The 17,644-nt window shown below is 42.9% G+C and overlaps 1 protein-coding gene across 1 annotated transcript in view; it reads left to right on the plus strand.

The window, feature by feature from the left end:
• LOC118002001 (T-lymphoma invasion and metastasis-inducing protein 2-like) overlaps nucleotides 1-17,644 on the plus strand; it is a 198,117-nt gene that overhangs the window by 63,048 nt on the left and 117,425 nt on the right. Inside the window, exon 4 of the mRNA XM_034992217.1 lies at nucleotides 16,907-17,308. The gene's annotated coding sequence lies outside the window, so the exon portion shown is untranslated. The remainder of the gene's footprint in view (nucleotides 1-16,906; nucleotides 17,309-17,644) is intronic.

The following is a 17,644-nucleotide window of genomic DNA, read 5'->3' on the forward strand; positions in this document are numbered from 1 at the left end:
TATTCAGCAGGTGCCAGGCACTTTTTAAAGTAGTAGACTTTAAAAAAAAAAAAAAAGATTTTATTTATTTATTAGAGCGAGCATGAGCCAGGGGGAGGGTCAGAGGGAGAACTTGGGGCTCAATCCCAGGACCCTGGGATCATGACCTGAGTTAAAGGCAGACACTGAACCGACTGAGCCACCCAGGTGCCCCTAGAGTAGTAGACTTAACAGTAAACACTTTTTTTTTTTTTTAAGATTTATTTATTTATTTGACAGAGAGAGAGAGAGACAGCAAGAGAGGGAACACAAGCAGAGGGAGTGGGAGAGGGAGAAGCAGGCTTCCTGCCGAGCAGGGAGCCCGATGCGGGGCTCGATCCCAGGACCCTGGGATCATGACCTGAGCTGAAGGCAGCCGCTTAATGACTGAGCCACCCAGGCGCCCCTTAACTGTAAACACTTTTAACAAAATTTCTGCTTAATGGAGTTTGCGTTCTCAGGCGGGCCTTGTGTCAAACAATCTGCATGTATTATTTTTGCTTACCTTACAACAGCCCTGTGGGGCAGGTAATATTATCCCCATTTTACAGATTAAGAAGCTGAGAAGCTAAGTGAGGGGTCCAGTATCACACAGCAGGGGCTGAGGTCAGGGCGGGCAAACTCGGAAGCGTGGGCCCTGAGCTGGGAACAACAAGGTGGCGAAAGAGTTGTACCTGCCAGTTGTTCACACAGGTGGGTTTTCAGGGTGGCACATGGGAGGTAAAACCTTCAACCGCGGCAGTTTTAGAAATGAAGGCTGGCCATGCAAGCTCTCACTGTGTTCTCTGGGCTTGTTGGGAAGCATTTGGTTTGGAAGACTTTTAAAATGATCCCTCTTTGATGAAATGGGGAGAAAATTCACCTACCCAGGTCATATTTCTGTGGATTTTATGATTTTTCACGGGTATTTCACACGCTTCATTTTCTGGTAGTGTTGCCTTCATCTAGGACTTTTTTGTAATGGTGTTACTCCTATCCCGTGTTCTTTTAGTCCACGTTATTTGAAGTATTGCTTTTCCTGTCAGAAACAGCAGACTAAAGCTCTTTTCAAGAACATGAGTGTATTGCGAAGTCTTTGCTCATTTGTTAATTTTGTTGAAGGTGGATGTTTATATTTGTGAGAGATTATTTAATATTTTGGAATCCTTTTTGAATAGAGGTAATTTATATTTTTAACTTTTATTTTTTAACAATAATATGTTTAGCAATAAATATACGTATTTAGCCTTTGTTATTTAACAATAAATTCATTATTTAATAAACTGTATTAATTTTTTACCAGATGAAATCCTTAGAATTGACTGAAGGTTATCAGTAAAGAATAATGCTTGGTGTAGGATATTTTGTTCATATCGTTGTGTGTTTTTCCTCAAAGGTGAAGAATATGGAAGGAATTGAGTTTCTTGAATTTTAAGCAGAGATGTCATTTCTCTCATGTTACTTTTTTTTTTTTTAAGATTTTTTATTTATTTATTTGAGAGAGAGAGAATGAGAGACAGAGAGCAAGAGAGGGAGGAGGGTCAGAGGGAGAAGCAGACTCCCTGCTGAGCAGGGAGCCCGATGCGGGACTCGATCCTGGGACTCCAGGATCATGACCTGAGCCGAAGGCAGTCGCTTAACCAACTGAGCCACCCAGGCGCCCCTCATGTTACTTTTTAAAATGTATTTTAATGTCTTGTTTTTCTTGTAACTATAGATTAGTACATCCTTATCTATTATTGGAGATAAGCATTATTATTGTCAACCCCATCTTAGGATGAAGGTACTGGGATTCAGAAGGCTTCTAAAGTCACTAGGATGAATTGCTAACCCAGATCTACTGATTTTGAAGCCTGAGATATTTCCACTATACTTTGTGGCCTATTTTTTTTTTTTTTTTATGAATTACGATTAGTCATGTGATAGTGGAATATAAGATATTCATGTCCATGGTTATCATCAGGTTAGTAACAACTTTTGCTTAGTCTTGACTAAGACTAGGTTTTACTAAAAACATGAGAGTTTTTAAAACTTTCACCTTTTTTTTTTTTTTAGATTTTTATTTATTTATTTGACAGAGAGAGAGACACAGCGAGAGAGGGAACACAAGCAGGGGGAGTGGGAGAGGGAGAAGCAGGCTTCCCGCGGAGCAGGGAGCCTGAAGTGGGGCTCGATCCCAGGACCTGGAATCATGACCTGAGCCGAAGGCAGACGCTTAACGACTGAGCCACCCAGGCGCCCCAAAACTTTCACCTTTTTGAGGTGTAGTTGACATATAAAACTGTAGGATACTTAAAAGTGTGCATTGTGATTTGATATATGTATACAGCGTGAAAGGATTCTCTCCAGTTAATTAAGAACACCTGTCACCTCACTTTATCCTGTGTGAGAGAGAACATTTAAGTTCTGCTCTTAGCAAATTTCAGTTATCTAATACAGTGTTAACAACTGTAGTCACCATGTTTCACATTAGATCCTCAGACATAACTCATCTGTAACAAAATATTTTTTTTAAAGATTGATTTATTTTAGAGAGAGAGGGAGAGCAGGGGGAGGGGCAGAGGGAGAGGGAGAGAAGCAGACTCCCTGCTGAGCATGGAGCCCGGCAAAGGACTCGATCCCAGGATCCTGAGATCGTGACCTGAGCCGAAATCAAGTCAGAAGCCCAACCGACTGAGCCACCCAGGAGCCTCTGTAACAAAAGTTTTTACCAACCTCTCCTTCTTTCCCCTAGCCCTTGGCAACTACTTTTCTATTTTCTGTTTATAGGAATTTGACTGTGTGCGTGCATATGCATGTGTGTACATATGTCATTTCCCCCAACTTTTTATTAAGAGAATTTGCAAAAATACAAAAAGTTGAAAGAATTGTACAGTGAACACCACCACCACTAGAATTCTATAATTGTTAGCATGTTGCTGTATTTGTTTTTATATGTGTCCTTCTGCATTGTATGTTTGAGGATAGAATAATTCTTAAGTAGTAATTTATGTAATTCTTGGAGATCTTTGCCAAGGAACTTAACTTTAGATGCCTGTTAACACTTATGTCCTGTTATGTTATTATCTCAGAATGAAGCATTAGAAAGATAATGTCTGGTTTTATGATTTGGAGATATGCTGGCTTTTGTAATTTTAGGATGGAGTACTAAATTGAGAGTGTTTTATTGTAGTTAGGCAGAGTTTAAAGAATTTTAAAAATCTTAGTTTGAAACTCTAAGGGCCTTTATACACCCATAGAACTAAGGTTATTTGGATGACCTCAGTGATTAAAAAATGGAACGAGACAGTACAAAGCCACTGGAAATGTCTGAGGAATATTGGAGATAATTCAGTCTTACTGGCATCTCTGGCATCAGCAGATCTACATGTAACACACATCAGAGGGTCAGAATTATCTTAAAATCTAGAGGCAAAGGGTGCCTATGTGGGGCCTCTTGCTTAGCGGGGAGCCTGCTTCTTCCTTTCCCTCTGTCCCAACCCCCCTGCTCGTGCTCACTCTTTCTCTCTTAAATAAATAAATAAGATCCCTTTTTTTTTTTTTTTTTTAAATCTAGAGGCAGGACTAGAACAGGGGCATGCAAATATTTCCACACAGTTCATTGTTTTCTGATACATTTTTCACATTGAGAAGCACATCTTCTTAAACTTCCTTCTTCCCTAATTCTCCTCTCTCTCCCTTTATATTCAGGAGTAGTTCTTCTGTTTCAAGAAAGTACTTCTTTTATGCTGGCTGATACTTCATTTTGCTTTTATTTTAATAACAGAAATGATGCTGCTTGATGACTTAGCATTCTGTCTTCTTCTGTATTTACCCAGGGTATTTTTTTCTTTTTTTTCCCCTGAGTAGACTCAGAGTGGGGCTTGAACTCATGACCCTGGGATTCAGAGTTGCATGCTGTACCCACTAAGCCAGTCAGGCGCCCAGCCCAGGGTATTTGTTAATACACACGCACGCACATACACACACATCAAATTAACATTTTGGGAATCCCCGTGTTTTCTGTTATGTGACTTGGCTTCCGTGGCAACCTTCTGACTTCGGCCCTGGGGGTTGTGGTTACTTGAGTGGCACGTTCTTGCTCTCCTGCCTGTTGCTGACCAGCTCTGTGACCTAGAAAAGTCACTTAAGCCCTCCGTTTTTCATCTGTGAAATGAGGGGATTGGAAAAGGCAGTTTTTCAGGTGCGCTTCACCAGTAGTAAAGGCTGTTTGGTTCTGTGTTCATGAATAAAGTTTTGTAGAGTTTAGACTACTTTTAGTAACTATTGGACAGATGACTGGATGTAATGGCTCTTACTATTTGCTAATTAAGATTAGAAAGTGTATGTTCAGGCGGGTATTAACTACATGGAACCTATGTGGGGGAAAAAAGTTACGTGTTCATGCATGTTCTCCCATGTGTAGATGTGTGTATGTATATGTAGCAATTCATTTTTCGTGCAAGAGAGGGAGCTGAAAGCTTCTCTGTCTGTAGTACAATCCGGTCTTGAATATTAAGAATCTTGTCAGTTGCATACATAGATCCATCCACATTTTTTTTTTTTTTAAAGATTTTATTTATTTATTTGAGAGAGGGAATGAGAGAGCATGAGAGGGGGGAAGGTCAGAGGGAGAAGCAGAATCCCTGCTGAGCAGGGAGCCCGATGTGGGACTCAATCCCGGGACTCCAGGATCATGACCTGAGCCGAAGGCAGTCGCTTAACCACCTGAGCCACCCAGGCACCCCTAGATCCATCCACATTTTAAAAATAACGAAAATACTGCCTTAAAAAGCTGCTGTCATTATGTTTGTCCAGGATAACTTGAACACTTCTGCTTAAGCTGTTTTCTTCTGTAGAATATAATTTCAAAAATTTTATTTTATTTTATTTTTTTTAAAAGATTTTTTATTTATTTATTTGAGACAGAGAGAATGAGAGAGAGAGAGCACATGAGAGGGGGGAGGGTCAGAGGGAGAAGCAGACTCCCTGCCGAGCAGGGAGCCCGATGCGGGACTCGATCCAAGGACTCCAGGATCATGACCTGAGCCAAAGGCAGTCGCCCAACCAACTGAGCCACCCAGGCGCCCTAATTTCAAAAATTTTAAAACTACACACATGTAATCCTGTTCTCCCTTTCAGCACACCTTTCCCAAGACTTAATATAAAATGATTTTAAACTTTCGCTTTACCTGTTGGGTATAGTTTAAATTGAAGGTCTTTCATCAAAAGATACAGCAAGACTTCAAAACACTTCAAAACACTTTTCTTTAAAAGGCAGGCTCGTGCTTATTTTTCATAAAAGAGCAACCTGTTGGAATAACAAGCACTTTGAATGTAGGGCACCGCAGCTCAGCTGACTTAAAAATGAAATGACTCCGGCAAGGAACATGGAGTAAGTGTACACCCGATATTTTGCAAATCTCGAAATTATTTAAGGGCCGCTCTTGAGGCAGGGTTTTTATGACCGTAACATTCCAGCTGTGGTTTTGGAGACAGAACGTTTACTACTGCTCTAAACACAAGGACGGTAGGTGTGTGTGTGTTCTTACTGCCGAAAGGCTTAAAAAAGCAGCTGAGACTCCCTTCAAGTGAGTAAACCTTTATTCAGCAAACTTTGGGGCCGAGTTCCTATGGAACTCTGGTGGTAAACTCTGGAATGTGGGTCCAACAGCAGCTCGGTGCTGGCTGAGCCTGGCGGCTCCGAGGCGTGATGGCAGGCTGTCCTGGCTAATCGCTGAGGCAGCCCATGGAAAACCACTTTCTGGTTAAGTGTGCATCATACTCTTCCACCAATGGAAAAAATTGAACATGATGAGGGTGTGTAGCTAGCAGACAAAAATATATCCAGCATTGCACAGGGTCTGTTTTTAGCTCTTAACGGCCGAGCATTTGAAGTGTTCAACGCTGTTTCCTGCCTTACCATGGGCAGCAAGAAGAGTTTGTGGATTTGTTTATAGACCTGACTTGGTGAAACTTTTTCTGCTAATTAAAAGAGCCTGAGAAACAGTGGCTACGTCCAAAGTTTTGGCGAAGGTAAGGTTATAAATGTTTATTTTCCCCCTTCTGGAGTTGAGACTTAATTTTATATGTGAGATTTAAATGTTTCTTGAAATACTCCTTTTGGGAATATTTCATTGTGTGCTGACCTTTTCTTTGTCTTACGTTATTTTGTACTTAGGCTGCATAAGGCTCTATTACCCTCAGATGTGAGTGTGTATATGCTTTCTAACCCCTACTGGTGATTTCATACAGTTGCCCACCCCATTTTCTCCAAAAGCTAATGACCTGTGTGGTTGGATTTATTTTTCCCCGATAGCTCAAGGAAGTACCATTTCTCAGTCTGATCATGTTAAAGCCTTATTGACTATAACTTTACCAGTTACTTCTTTTAGGGCACAGAGGGAAATTAAAATGTGGCAGAGATTGTATTTTTTAGTTTCCTGGTTATTATACAACTTCATCAGTCCTTAGTTTTTGAGCTGAGTGAGCTGTTTGGTTTAAGAGTTTCTTTTTCAAGCTTGTAATTTGATGTTCACTGCTTATTAATGTTTGTCCTTAAGTTTTGTCTCAAACTTTCTGAAAAAGAAATGAAATCCCTTGTAATCTGTGTGTATGTATGTATGTGTGTGGGGGTACCTAGTTCAAGTAGAATGGCTGATTTATGTCATAACCCCCTCAGAAGCTGCTCATTCATCAGGCATTTATCTGGACCCCGAGCTTATCAGCAGGGATTGAGAAACCTTGGCTTGGCATAGTACTTCCTCAGCTTCAAGTTAATTTGGCCAAGCATGTAATTCTCACAAAATTGGTAGGTGGAGAGACAGAAATAGGAAGCTTTTTTGAAGTCATTGTAACTTGGAAGATTATTTATAGAATTTCTGGAAAGTAGGGGTACTGCTGAAGAGCCATGAGGATTTTTTCCTAACATTTAAGTATTTCACTGTGGCCCTCTGTCACACTTAGGGATCCTATAGTTTTCCCTTACTTTCAGTGTAATGGGGTTATGAGTTATTTTAGGATAGGCAATGCGTGTTTTTCACTGTGTCTCCTCTGTCAGGTCTGTTGCTGAAATATCTTTTTGGGATGAGGCGGTGGTGAGGACTGTTCAGGTAGGTTAGAATTAACAGAAACATCGGGAACATTTTATTTATTACTTCTCCTTTGGACCCGGAAGGGGCTGCTCTGACAGAGCACTGTCTTCTCCTCTAACACTTGTCAACCTACTTTGATTTTTATCAGAGCTTGTAGTCAGAAACTGAAGGCTGTTGAAGAACCTTATGACTCCAGTCCAAACCAACCCGACTGTAAATTTAGTGTTTTGAATGCAACTAGAAATACCTTTCTTTCAATATTTTAGTGCAGAGGGAGTCACTTGCAAAGGCCTCTCCTTAGACCAGGCCCGTTCAGGGATGCCTGGAAGTGCAAGATAAGGGTTGGGCCCCTTGCCAAGAGATTATCCTTCCTAAGTGGTCCCTCACTTAACCACTAAGTAAAGTAGATATTTCTGTCTCGGTGGTCTACAGTTGTGTTTGAGGGGAGACATATTCACTTCCCTTTTTCAGAGATTTAAAGTTTGTGCAAGGTCGCTAGAACCTCTTTTTACCATAGATATCGGGAGGATGTGGGAAGAACACGGGGAAGTCTGAAAAGGAAAGCATGGGCTCCTTAAATGTCGGATGGGTCTCTCTCTTTCTTTCCCTCTCTCCCTCCCTCCCTCCGTCCGTCCCTCCCTCCCTCCCTCTCTCTCTCTTTTTCTTTCTTCCTCTCTCTCTCTCTTTCTCTCTTCCCACCCCTTCCTGCCTTCTTTCATTTTATTTATTTATTTGACAGAAAAAGAGAGAACATAAGCAGGGGGAGAGGCAGGCAGAGGGAGAGGGCCAAGCTCCCCACTGAGCAGGGAGCCCGATGCAGGACTCAGTCCTAGGACCCTGGGATTATGACCTGAGCCAAAGGCAGACACTTAACCAACTGAGCCACCCAGGCGCCCCTAATGGGACACTTTTCTGTGCCTCTACATACCTCTAGGTTTGGCCCACTTTGTAAGGTTCATTTACATGGAGATGATAAACTGGGTTAGTGAGACCCCTTAACTCCACTGTGAGATTAAAAAGAAATCATTTTTAATGGAACATTCAGAACAAGATCTTTTTGGACATTAAAAAAATTTTTTTAAGTAATACTCTGCAATTTTTATTTAACATTAAGTGTACCTTAGGTAAAGGCCAAGATAAAAATGGCTTTATTAGGACTCAAAAAAAAAAAAAAAGAAAGGCCTGGAATCGAAAATAATAGCAACAATATTAAAGACAGGGAAAGGCAGTAATAATGTAGGAGATAATCCTGATTTTCTGACTGTTGACACACACGAGTATGCAGCATTGTGTTTGTAATAGTTTGAATTCTGCTAATGGCAGGGCGAGTGTCTTTCTGACTCAGTCCTATCTAAAGTAGGCTTATAAATGGCAGGAGGCTGTAACATCAGTATCCCAGGAATATATTATACACTATTGTCAGCTATTTATAGCCCATAGTATTGTCAGGCTGCAAAGGGACCTTAGACAATTTTCAAATGGAAAAACTGGAAAACCACAGCACTGACGTGGCTTGTCCAGAGTCACTGTGATGGTTAGTCGCTGAGCTGGGACGGGATACCAGGTATCTTGTTAGCCACTTCCTGAGACTAGCTATTTGTTGAATCAAAAATACTTTGGTAGGTACTGCTCTTTTTTTGTAAATGGTAGAGGCATGTCTGTGTGTACATATGTACATATGTGTGTATGTGTATGTTTACACATGTACCCCGGTCCATTTCCCTCCCTCTCTCCGTTCTTTCTTTCCTTTACTTACCTATCTACTTATCGGACCAGACTTAAAGCTCTGGTGGGAGACAAGACTTGTCTCTCTTGTAGCCCAATGAAATTCAAAGCCGTACACTCAGTTGGGGGTTATTATTCCCACTGATTTATCACCGGAGAGAATTTTAGGTGTATATGTACTGCACGAGCCTCTGAGGACGGGACAGCTTTGGTTAGACTTCATCTGCCAGTCTTCCTGGTTCAGCCTTAGATGACGAGATGAAGAGTCCCCCCCTCCCCCCCGAATTCTTTTGTGCCAAGGTAATGCAAGACGCTTTTGGAAAAATAAACTTCCCATATAAAGTGATAGACCGAGTTACCATTTCACTGTAGGAAAGGGATGTAGTAGGTGCTACAGATAATGTCAGGAAGGAGTTGGTCCAGGGCGTTCCTAAGACTTAAATAAAGGTTTAAAAATCCTGGCTATCTTTAGGACAACATTGGAAAGTGAAAATACTTCTTATCCTGTTTTTGTACTTGACCGTGACACATCTCTGTAGTGGCAGAATTGTTAGAGCAGGGCTTCTAAAATGGAGATGTGTGGAAAGGAAGGGCTTAAGGGATGCAGAGTAGAGTCTGTGAACTGGGAAAGACAGAAGCTGAGGATGCGTATGATTGAAGGTGGTGGAAAGGAGCTCTAGAGGGCAGAGCGGATGAAAATATTTTCAAGTCCTCTGCAGCCACTCCTGGAAGGTAGAGTGACAAGTGAAAGGACTCATTATACACAGTCATAAACCAGGAAAACTCACGATAGTAAAAGTTAACAGAGAGTAAAGAGCTTAATGAAAAGTGTACATAAACTCAAGGAATACACAGGCGTATAGGTGTGTGTATGTGCAGATGTATTTTGTTCAACATTGATAGGATGGTCACAAATGCATCAAAAACAGCCAGACAAGTGAAACACAAAACACCAGTAAAGCACCCTGGAAATAACTGGCACCTAGCAAAGACCTTCACTTGCCCTTTACCCCCCCCGCCCCACGTGTGACTTCTAGGGGAAAAATGGAAATTATAAGAAGACAAAGCAATAAGCAGCTTCCCCAAGAGTTGTGCGCTGGAGTTAATGCCCTTTCATCCTGGCGCCCTACTACATCTTACGTATTGTTGTTCTTAAATGTTCTTTCTAAAGTTTCTCTCCGAGTACCGGGTGGTTGCTTTTGGGCCGGGTCCTCCTCGTGTGCGTGAGAGTCCTTCTGCTTTGGCTACTTGAGGACAGATTTCAGCAGTAAGTCCTCTCCCTATCACACAGCACATTTTCTCTCCAGTTATTTCCATTCACATGCTGCGATTTCTCCGGAAGACAGACAGGCAGACAGACAGACAGGCAGACAGGCAGAGACCCACACACCAGTGACCACCGCCCTTTTTGGATTCCTCTGTCCTTATAGCTGCCAGTTGGTTGCTCTGTTCCTCATCACAGTAAAGCCGGAGCAAGTTCTTGCCGTTCACCATCTTTCCTTTCATTGACCTCGTCCTCACACTGACGCCAACCCAGCGTTCTCCACCCCTACTCCACTGGTCAGGTTCATGGATAAACCTCCCTGTTGCTGGGTTCAGTGCTCTGTTATCTCCCAGTCCTTGTTATTTGGACTCTCAGAAACGTTTGGCACTTCCTCACAGTCTCCTCCCTGAAATACAGTTTTTGATTGGCTTTAAGGGCAGCATATTCTCTTGGTTTCCTCTTAATTGGATTCACTGACTGTTCCTTTTGTTTCCTTCATATGCTCGACTCCTTATTTCCTTGACCTCTTCACGAGGGAGTGCCCCAGGCCTCTTCTCTTCCCTTTGTTTACTTACTTCCTTGGAGAACTCATCCATTTATGTTTTAAATACCACCTTCATATGGAGGAGTAGCAAACTTGTACCTCAGGCCCACCTTTCCCCTCAACACTGGCTTCTGCGTCCAGCTGTCAGCTCAGTATTACCACTTCCATGTCCAACAGACATATCAAACCCAACTCTTTGTCTCCTCCTAAGCCGTCTCTGCTGTGCCTTCTCCATTCTTCCAGAATGAAAATCATCTTGACCTGTCACCACTCATGCCCATCGACCTGGGAATCCTGTTGGCCCTCCCTACCACCGTATCCAGACTCAGACCACTCCTCATCACTCCCACCAAGTGCAGCCCACATGTCTCTCACCTGAATCAGCCTAATTGCCGCCCACCCCCAGCTTCCACAAAGCTGCCAACAGTCCAACACAGGGCAGCCACAGTGGTCCTCTTGAAATAGGCCCCTCGATGAGCCTCTGTAGTCACCACCCTCTAATCATGACATTCAGTATCGAGGCGAAAGCCAGTGGCCTGAAAATGTCCCTTTGGGCTGCACTCTCTGGCTCCTTGTCCCTTCTTTGACCCCTTCTGTGCCAGCCACATTGGCCCGCCTGTTCTACGTCTCTGGGCATTTGTACTTTCTGTCCTCCGCTTCGAGTGTCTTTTCCCCAGAATCCACATGGCCTCTGTCCTGCTAGTCTGCTTAAATGCCACCATTCGGTGAGGCTTTCCTCTCCTCCCCTTTCTAAAATGACAGTACCCCTTGTTAGCCCATCACCCCCCATGGCCCATCCCCCCTTCTTTTTTTTTTTTTTTTTTGCTAAAATTCTTGTCACCTTATAGTAATTTACTTACTTTTCTCATTTGTTGTTCGTCCCTCCCCCACTATAATAAAAGCTCCATGAAAGCAGGAATTTTTTTGGGGGAGTCTATTTATTGTTATATCTGCAAGGCCTGGAACAGTGTCCAACACAAAATAGTTATTCAGTAAACATATATTGCATTAATTGGTGAAAGTGTATCTTACCTAGGATGCCTGACGAGGTAGCTACAACAGCCTAATGCAAATGTTAAATATTGTTGGACTCCTATATTTTACCTTAAACATGTAAATTTTATATTTTACTTCATGATGTATTTCTTTATTGAAGCAATTATAAAATTACTTAGCATTGGATGAAATTGAAGCTTCAGGAAGATGCCACTTGGCTGTTCTGTGGTTTTGACTGCCCCTTCCCTCTGCATCCCCACACCCTCCCCACCTTGGTCTTGGTCACCATGTCCCACCCTCACAGCCTTGGGGAAGTGTGTGTGTGTGTGTGTGTGTGTGTATATATGTGTGTATATATATTTTAAGACTTATTTATTAGAGAGCATGCATGCACGTGAGCAGGGAGAGGGGCAGAGGGAGAGCATCCTCAAGCCAACTCCCTGCTGCGTGTGGCACCTGTCGTGGGGCTCAATCTCATGACCCACGAGATCATGACCTGAGCCAAAACCAAGAGTTGGGTGCTTAACTGATTGAACCACCCAGGTGCCCCAGGGAGGTATATTCTAAATTGCAATGGATATTTAGGTTAGTGACCATGAAGTTTACACCACCAAGAAAACAGATTTTTCCTTTGTGTGATGTTTTTTGTAAAGCAGTGAAATGGAAAGACTACATTGTAACCTTAAAGCTCCTCAGTTAACTCAAAAGTTCAGTTTTTCATTTCTTTCCCCTGGCCCCATTCCCAGCTGTACAAGCCTTTGCTGCCTGGGAAAAGGATACTACCAGAGAAGAACTTTTTTAGTGCTTTCTTTATGAAAGGGGCATAGATCACAAATGTTCTTCTAGAAGACAAGCCTGAAAGTTAAATTGTACTTTGTTTAAAAAAAAAGGGATAATTTCAGGTTGAAAAGTTCAGAAACATTTAAAATTATTTTGACATCATGCATATGTTAAAACAGTATTAAAAAATTTCCAGGTTGGATTCCTGCCTTGACCCCTTAGTGATCTTGGTGAAATTATTTAATCCCTGGAGGTGACAGGGATGATCCTGCAAGCTTTTGGGGTTCTTGTGCCCCAGGTAGCCTTGGCACACAGCAGTTCGGGGCACCTTAGATCTTCTCCCTCCCTCTGTGTGTCCATCTACTTTAGGTATCAAAAAAATTGCAAATTCCTGTAAATTATGCAATTTATTATTATTATTTTTTAAAGATTTTATTTATTTGAGAGAGAGCACGAATGAGAGAACACAAGCAGGGGAAGCGGCGGAGGGAAGGGGGAGAAGCAGACTCCCCACTGAGCAGGGAGGCTGATGTGGGGCTTGATCCTAGGGTTCTAGGATCACAACCTGAGCTGAAGGCAGATGCTTAACTGAGTAAGCCACTCAGGGGCCCCTAAATTATGCAATTTAAACTATACCTAATGCTATTCATTTTTTTCCTGAAAGTTTCTGTAAATTTGCCAGCTAAAATCTTACTAGGTTTGTTGTGAATAATCATATAATTTACGGAAAAATTCAGCAGGGACTGGTTTAATTTTACTTGCACGCTGAGCTGGAGTAGAAGAGTTACACATTTATAAGGGCGAGGAGAGCGCCTACTCAAATGAGGGAAAAAAATGTGTGGTTTAAGCCTGTTCGTTTTTTAACTTAAATGGAGCAGTGTATAATGAAGCAAGATTTTGCCAAGAGTCGCTAGGTACAATTACCATGGTGTATTTTGGTCACAGAACGTGATTGAGGCTCGGGAGTGCTATTATTTTCACTAGGATTATTTTATTTTATTTTTTATTTTATTATTTTATTATTTTAAAGATTTTATTTATTTATTTGACAGAGAGATAGTGAGAGAGGGAACACAAGCAGGGGGAGTGGGAGAGGGAGAAGCAGGCCTCCCGCGGAGCAGGGAGCCCGATGCGGGGCTCGATCCCAGAACCCTGGGATCATGACCTGAGCCGAAGGCAGACGCTTAACGACTGAGCCACCCAGGCACCCCTAGGATTATTTTATTTTAAACTATATTCTGTAGTTTTGCTTGAAAAGGTGTTTAAAACAAACAAACAAACAAACTCAAACCCTGAAATATTTTCAGTTTCTGTGATGGCCCAAATGTAGCTGGGCCTCTCAACTCCCTGACATTCCAGTGACATACCAGTAATATTTGTGGGATTGTTGGTCTCACCACCTCGCTTGTAAACTCCATGCTGTTAAAATTGTCATAAACTCCCTTATTTGTTCTACAAATGGTTCGTATTGGTAATTAGCCCCTCCCTATGCCATCTGAGAAGCCCTTTTGGGGACGGGATCAGATCATACACCTTTTGTTTCCTTCAGAGTCCCAGGACAGAGGGGGACATATGTAGGAGGCTCTCCACATTCACGTTAAATGGTTAGTGGAACTCTTCGTGTCACTTCAGCTGAGTTTCTGCCAGCACTAAGAACATTTTCCTCCTTTGCCAGGGCTGCCCCCGCACTGATTTTTTTTTTTTTTTAAAGATTTTTTTATTTGACACAGAGAGAGCAACAGCGAGAGCAGGAACACAAGCAGGGCGAGTGGGAGAGGGAGAAGGAGAAGCAGGCTTCCCGCTGAGCAGGGAGCCCGATGCGGGGCTCGATCCCAGGACCCTGGGATCATGACCTGAGCCGAAGGCAGATGCTTAAGGACTGAGCCACCCAGGCGCCCCCCCGCACTGATTTTTGAGGTGTGGACTACTGTGGGCTCCTTCTCCAGACCGTTCCTCAGGTATCCCTGGGAGGTGGCTCACACCGTGGTACTTCTGGGACAGCAGGGGGGTGGGGGGGTGGTGATGGGCTAACGAGTGTCAACATCTCCCCAGCTTCTCCTCCTCTCCCACCTCCCCCTTCTCTAAACTTTGTCCCTGATACCAGTGGTCAGGCCCTGCTGCCCTTGATCAGTTTTTCCTGAACAAGCTGGGGTCTTTCTGCATTCAGTCACTTAGGGACTCAGCACGCCGTCACAGAGTGCCCATGTCTTAGAAACTGCTTTTCTGTTCCTTGGAAGGCCCTTCTTTTCTGTTTTCATCTAACAGGATGCCACTTATCCTTCAAGACTCAGGTCTTCAGTTAACATTTTTGGGGCGTAATTTTTTTTTTTTTTTTAAGATTTTATTTATTTGAGAGAGAGTGAGAGAGCACAAGCAGGGATGGGGGTGGTGCAGAGGGAGAGGGAGAAGCAGACTCCCCACTGAGCAGGGATCCTGACACGGAGGCTCGATCCCAGGACCCTGAGACCATGACCTGAGCCAGACAGGTGCTTAACCAACTGAGCCACACACACGCCCCTGGTGGTAATTTTTAACTTTCCTCTGAAGAATTTGAACATCCAGTGAAAGTTTCTCTTAAGTTGTAGAATGAAGGAGAGTGAGGACCATGTGCCCAGCTTATGCGGCCCAGGACTGCATGCTGACCATGGTTGCCCCTCATCTCCTCCTTTAGCTCAAGTGTTTGCCTGCGGCAGTGATTGAGCAAATATTTTGAGACTCTCTAGACTTTGTTTGTCCTTGGGTCTTCCTAAAACAGATGTGCCATTCAGCTGTTAGTTGTGGTTTTGTAAGTCATTGTTTTTCACACTTTTTTTTTTGGTCATGAAGATATGATTGTTCTTCACAACTCGGTATACAGGCAAACATACAAGCACACACGCGAATTTAATTTCATAAAACAGTTTTTACCTTTACTGGGATGCACTTCTCTATTTTCTCTCCTATTTTATTCTATACTCTGCTCTCTTTCTATTCTGTTCTTTTAAAAATACTGATCACTGATTCATTACATGAATTTCATGACCCACAGTTGAACAAACATTTCTAAAGCAATGCTGCAGATGTTAGAATTTGTTATAAAACAGGTGTAAGTGAGGAGACCCTCCTTGTGATAAATTGGCTTCCTTAGGAGATGAACGGTGCTAAAGCCAGGCTATTGTTTCTGTGGAATTTATTACCCCCTCCCTGCCTAACACCAGCCATGCTTGTCCTCGGCATTCCGAGGTGCAGATTGGTTTGTCCATTCGTCTGTGAATGTGCCTTTGGAAGGCGTCCTGCTGAAGGGAAAGAACTAACTGATAGGGCTCCACAATGGATGTTTAGCTTTTGAGGCCTTAGCAGCAGCTTGCTTTCTGCCCACTTTATTTGTAAGGATCACTTTTCCTAAGCACTGTTCCCGTGGAGACCAGATGCTCCTTTCGCCTGCTTCCTTTACAAATTGGGTTCAAGTCTTCTTGTGATTAGCAGTGAGCCTCTTTGAGTCATGGCATTCAGTTCTCAAATTCTGACTGTAGTTCATTGACTCAGATTGAGAGAAGCAGGTTTGGGCACTACTTAAAGCGTTTATTACTAAGTTTGGATCCTGGCAGAGATGAATGCATTTGTTTCCGATTTTTTGGCATATTCTTGTATTATAGCCGTTTTAATAAGACAGGCAGTAAAACTTGAAGGCAGGGTTTCTCAGCCTCAACACTATTGACACATTGGGCCAGGGAACACATGGGGGCCATCCTGTGGCCCGTGGACTGCATTCCACCCACCAGATGCCCTGACTCCAGTTGTGACAATTGGAAATGTCTCCAGATGCTACCAAATGTCCCCATGGGGCCAAAATTGACGTGGTGCTGAGAGTGACTGTTTTAAAGTCATACCAGTTGTTCAATGAGCAGTTAGGTTATTTTCGTCCATTTTCTGTCATGAGTGTCTAATAACATAAGTACATGGCTTGTGTCACTGTTTTTGTTGACATTTGGCAGACCTCTGACACATGATGCTGTTATAATTCGGAGAATTGATAAAAATCAGAAGAGTGCTAACAGAACTTGGAAGATTTATTGTATATAAACATAATAATTAACATAATTAATAGTTAATAAGATGTCTGGAACAACACACTGTCCTAAGATTTGATATCATAGTATACAGAATTAGACTTATAACTAAAAATTAGTGATAGTACTGTAGATTTGTGCTGTGTTTCCTAGTTTCTTAGGTGGTTTCATGTATATTTCCACACCTAGTCCTCACTCTGTGAGGTAAGTAGGGTAGATATTTTTATCCTCAAGTTGTAAGTGGGGGAAATGAGATTCAGAGAGTGTAAGTAATTTGCCCAAAGACTTGTGCCATTTAAGAGATGGAAACAGGTCTTAAACTCAAGTTCTCTGACACAAACCAGAGTAGGATTCTGAGATTTTTCTTTTTAATGATTGAGGTTCCCCCTCTCCAACCTCGTACCCCGCAAATAAAGGAAACCAAGTAGATACTGTTACAGTTAATGATGACTAGTCCTATTCTCATCTTTTTTCTTAGTTCTTATCACCGTCTGGAATGTTGGCCTTGGACAAGGATGAGGCTCCTATTTCAGTATGAAAATCTCGCTGGAATTCTATGAGAAGCCTTGTTGGTGTCTAATGGTGGTAGAACCTGAGTTTCCCTCACCACCTTGCCCAGCCATAAATCTGCTTTTGTGCAGTGTCCCCATGCCTCCGTTGTGCTTGCTGTCCCCGTTCAGCCCCGGTCCTCCTCACAGAACCATCTGGCCCCTGGAAGGTTGCTTCTTATTCCCTTTGAGTCGCTCCTTCTGAGCAGCCGGCCTGGGGCCAGAGACAAAGCAGTCTTTCCTCTGCTGTAAACTCTACACTACACGGAAATGGAGACTTTGGGAATCTAACACATCAGTTCAAGCCTGAGCTCGAGGCAAATGAAGAAAAGGTAAATCTTGCATTTCCCCTTGAAAGATGTTTTGCTATGGATTTCAGTAGGTCCCAGTGGTTGTTGGGATTGTGGTGACATATTTGTGGATTCCTTCACATTGTTGGACATTTCTGGGGGTGGTCATTGATCACAGTTTTTTTTTTTTTAATATTTATTTATTTGACAGAGAGATAGCGAGAGTAGGAACACAAGCCGGGGGAGTGGGAGAGGGAGAAGCAGGCTTCCCGCGGAGCAAGGAGCCCGATGTGGGGCCCGATCCCAGGACCCTGGGATCACGACCTGAGCTGAAGGCAGACGCTTAACGACTGAGCCACCCAGGCGCCCCCATTGATC

The sequence above is a fragment of the Mirounga leonina genome, unplaced genomic scaffold (assembly GCF_011800145.1).
Source record: "Mirounga leonina isolate KUSES-001 unplaced genomic scaffold, KU_Mleo_1.0 Mir_56, whole genome shotgun sequence".
Classification (NCBI taxonomy): domain Eukaryota; kingdom Metazoa; phylum Chordata; class Mammalia; order Carnivora; family Phocidae; genus Mirounga; species Mirounga leonina.